Raw genomic sequence first — 4,888 nt, 5'->3', positions numbered from 1 at the left:
TGAAGTGCCCAAGGGCAATTTAAAAAAAAAAAGTCCTCAAAAATATCTTTTTTTCAGAAAATTATACGAACCATTGCTCTGTTACTGTCTATTTATTTTTTATTAATTAATTACATTCTCCTCCCCAAATACTTGGAAATCACTGACTCCAGTCTCTGTTCCCTTTCACTGTTACTGTTCCTTTATCCATGAAGAGATTTTCAGATGGAATCACGTCTCAGTGTGAGTCCGTGCTGTTTTCCAGCACTTGGACCGGGGTGATTGCAGCTCATTGTCCTTCTGTGCCACGAGATTCATACTCCCTTTACAGAAATCAGGAATTTTTTTGGTCTGGCTGATGGAGGGAGAGGCCTGACCTGCTCATTTCTGGAGTTTAATCAGCTGTAGGATGGATTATTAAAGTAAATAAAGTGCGTCTACTGTTGTGCCCTGGAAGACGAGGTAAAGATATGCCATAAAGTCACTTGAAAATAAGGTTGTTAGGAAGGAGAAGGACAATCAATCCAGAATATTTTTCACTTGAACCCCTGGATTTCTCTTTGCCAGCTCCAGCTTCCCCCTGCAGATTTTAATTCATTGTTTCGCGTCCACGTGCGTGATTTTGGAACGAGCGAAGTAAATTCCAGTGGGTTGCTTCTCAGATGTGATTTCTGAATAATTGAATCAAAACTAATTTGGGCAGATGTGTGAGATAACCAGTTCCCCCCAAACAGCACTGATGTGAGGGCAAACAATAGCTCTTGTCTGCAGAAGAATGGAAGCCCTTGATAAAATTTTAGCATCTTAAGTTATCGCTCTGTTGCTCAAGTCTCGTGGGCTTTCACTGACCACAGTCCCAAGGAGCAGCAGTTTAATGTCATCCCAAATTGACTGTTTTCATAGCTGTGACGCCCACTTGCAGTTGGTTTAGACTTGGTTTGTATTTTTGTATAAATACCCATCTCGTGCTGTTTGAGTGTCATCACGTGAATCTGATGTAGGTCCAAATGCAGGAAATAAAACAGAGCCTTTGAATTGTCATGAGCAAGGCAAATAAACACAGTTTTAACATGAGCATGAATGTATTTTCATGACCAATTTGGCCTATTCTTTTATTGTGTACGTTTAAATAGTTAATGTAGTTTAAGTTGGTTTTTTGTATATTTTATATTTATTACCGCTATGGAGCTCTTTGTTTTCGTGGATGTCATTAACAGCCAGACTTTTCTGTGGATGTTAAGAAATCAGACCATAAATATTTAGCCAAGGCAGTTTGTTTTCCTGGGATTCTTGTGTTAGCAGGACAGGATTCTAAAGCTAAACCAGCGCAGGGCTGGATTTCGTAGAAATCCCGCCCGGTTTGTCTTCCCAGACAAACATTTGGGGCTAAACTGCCGAGGAAGCAGATGCCAGTCTGCAGATATTAAGAGTTAATACATCTCTTGAGATGTGTTCATGCTCTTAAGGAGCTTCCAGCCCTCAGAGAGGCTCCTTGTCAGCGAGATCCGAGGGGCTGGAGCGGCGTCTCCGGCCACGGCGTCGAGCGGCGTTGGAGGAACGGGTGAGTGAAGGGTTGGGAGACGCCCTTTGGAGCCAACTTCAACCTGTGTCCTTGGGATAGACCTGGTGGCTTTGGGTAGTTTTCCAGGGATTCCAAAGTGTTTATTTGGTGGGCGACAATTGTGGTGGTTTCGAGCGTCCGAGGGAGTCAACAAGAAGGGGTTTGAGGGGAGTGAAAATGTTATTGATTCCCAGGAAAAGATTAAGTGTCCCTGTTGTCCTTGTTTTACCTCCTGTCTCTGCTGAATGATGAGTGTGTGCATCTATATATATATATATAAAAAACCCTATATAAATATATATAAAATGTCTATTTTAAAGTGTATAAAATATGTACATAAAGATATAGATCTATATATTTGTTAGTTGGTCTTCAAGGGTTGAAAAGATTTTAAAGCTATTTTGTCAGCATCAGACAAACTACTTTGTAAGAATGAGAGTTTCCTTGCTATTAAGTGGTTTTCAACAAGAGTTTAGCTTGTAAGTACCAAGCCTACACTGCTTCAACATATAACAGAGTACAAAGCAGTTTTGTGGGGTTCTAAAAATAAATGCAATTATTTTCTTACCTTTCCCCCCATAAAAGGCATTTTAAACAGCTTCTGCTTTGGTATAACTGGATTTTAGATCTGATATTCAAGTGGCAAAAAGGAAAAAGGCTTTCTCGTGGTTTTTTGTGTCGTTCTCATGAGGAACTGTTTTACTGAGCACATTTCAGTTGAGGCAACCAAGAGTTGAACCATTTGTTAAATGAATTTGGATTTGCCTGTTTAGCAAAGGTAGAATTTTATATACACTAAAATGTTTCTTTCATTTGGGAATACAGTTTGGTGTTCAGTCAACAAGCCCCTGGTTTTGGGGAACTGGTAAAACAAAAAATCCTTGAGTCTCACCCAGTTTTAACAGCAAATTCCCCACAATTCAGACCATGAGCCCCAGTTCTGAGGAAGCTGCTTTCTTAAAACCTTGTATCTTATCCTGGTTTGTAATTCAATTTTTTCCCCATTATTGGGGCACCTGAAAGATTTTTCTTTCTTTTTCTATCAAGTTTGGTGAGGGTATTTTTTGGTTTGGTGGTCTTTTTGGGTTGGGATTTTTTAACGAGGTGCTGATACAAGTTACAGTGTTCCCTTGACTGAGGCAGTTGGAGGATGTTCCCAGTGTGTGGTCCCTAATTTCCCAGCCTTCTGCCTTCATGTCCAGCCTGTTGAAATGCCACTGATGGGTCTGGAGGAACCATTGAGCGACCCAGTGGTGGTGGGAATTGAGGTTTCTCCCCTCACCTTGAAAGTCTGATGCCGGTAAAACTTTTCAGCACTTCTAATAATTGAAAAGTACTGATTTCCTTGCTGGCTCTTAAATGCCTTTTAGTGGATTAGTTTGAATCACATCCACTAAGAGCTTGATCATCTGCCAGCCCCTAGAGTTGGGCCAGAGCTTTGTAAATTAATGAGCTCAAGGTGATTAGTACAGGTTGGGTGCTTTGGACCGTGCACCAAATTGTTCCTGTGCAAGGTGTGCAGCCCTGGCTGTCTGTCACATTTTAATCCCTGTGCTGTGAGGGGTTGTTTTTTTTCTGGCTTGGCAGTCAAAATAAACATGGAGGAACTGTCTGATTGCAGAGAATGAAAATTAGATTGAGGTTCCAAAAGCAGGACCAACATTATAACCACAGCTTTGTTGTGGAGACACTTGTTGCTGTGATAATTCTGACTCAGCTCGAGACTTGTTGTGTATTTAACAGGTTTGTATCCAATATCCATTCACGGGACGTGTTATGGGAAGATGTAGCACATAAAATCTCTGTGGGAAGGGGTTTTTTTAAGTCTTGCAGCAACACTTCAGTGTCTCTTTGTGAAGGGAAAAATGCCTTGGAATAAATATGTTAGGAGCCACACGGAATTCCATGGACACCAGCACATCTTCCCCACGAACTGTTGGCCCCGAGTCAAGAAGAGGAACTGAGCTCTTGTTACCCAACAAGGCAAGTTCTGGTGATGTGTTTAGAACTCACATTATCTGCAGAATTTTTTAAGAATATAGGAACTTTCAGTGAAAGGCAGGAAAGACTCTTTTATTTCACAAGCTCTCAGACAGATCCAGGTGACAGAAAAATGATGTGTGCACTGGACATCCGAATTCCCTCTGGCATTTGTGGTGCCAGTGAGAGTTTGGCAGTGGAGGTCTCATTCCTGAGGCTGGTCCCATTCCTGCCTGCTACCTTGCATCCAGCATCTTCAGGAATGGAGAGCACTTCCAAGGCCATTGGCTTGAGTTTTGGTCTAAAATACCGGATCAGTGTGTTCAGTGATATTTGTCTTCTCTCACTTTTTCTGTCTGATCAGCATCCATGGAGGGGAGGTTGGAACTAAATGATCTTTAAGGTCCCTTCCAACCTAAACCACTCTGTCATTCGTTCTGTATAACTGATTTTCCAAGCAATTTTTTCCTCACAGTCCTCTTCTTCCCACGTACGTGTGGAAAAGCTTTATGCTTGTTGGGTATCATCAGCTTTCTTCAGGGAGGATTATTTTCGAGGTGATCTGTCTTGAAAAGATTCCATGTGCTTCCAGCAGCTGTCAGCAGCATCTGACAGGTCTGGAGCAGCAGTGCTGGATCTGTCTGAGCACTGTTGGATTTTTCCCATTGTTCCCAAGTGTTTCAAGTAAGACTTTAAGATCAGCTTGTTCTTTTGAAGTCCCAAATACCTACAGCTCTGGGTCGGTTAACTTGGCATTTTTCAGGGCACTGTGTGTCACAAGAGTTCCACTCAGATTGGTTTATCCTTCAGGAGTGAAGCTCTCTCTGTGGTCTCCAGTGGGACAATAAATCTCCTTGTAGCTCCAAGAGGTGTAAATACTTTGTCAGTCCTTGGTTGTCTCATCTCCTGGCGTGTAGGTCCATCCTGTTGGACTCATGGAATACTTGTGGTCCATCCCTGATTGTCTGGGTGGCTGGAGAAGCAGCCAGGTGCCTCTGAAGCACTAAAAATGTCCTGTCCCGTGGACACACCTTGCAGAACGTGACACTTGACTGTATAACACAGAACTTTCTGTCTCATTTGGAGTTTTTTGGTCATCTGACACGTGAAATGAGGCACTGAGGCTGCTTGAAGGAAGCACCACCATCACCAGGCCTTTGTCCATGGTTTGCTGGTGGTGGAGAGCCCAGCTCAGGCTGTGTGTGACAAACCTGAGCCCAGTCCTTCATGGGGGGGCATCTTCCCTGGCCAGTGCTCGGGGACAGTGGGGTGGTAACTCGGGTCATCAGTTGGGTGGTGACTGTGCCCTGCTCAGGTGAGACCCCCCTGCAGAGCTGCCTCCAGCTCTGGGGAACAACATCAGGAGGA

This window comes from Manacus vitellinus, unplaced genomic scaffold (assembly GCF_001715985.3).
Source record: "Manacus vitellinus isolate BGI_N305 unplaced genomic scaffold, ASM171598v3 scaffold_43_pilon, whole genome shotgun sequence".
Taxonomy (NCBI): Eukaryota; Metazoa; Chordata; class Aves; order Passeriformes; family Pipridae; genus Manacus; species Manacus vitellinus.
The sequence above is the reverse complement of the archived record's forward strand: the minus strand, read 5'-3'. Positions refer to the sequence as shown.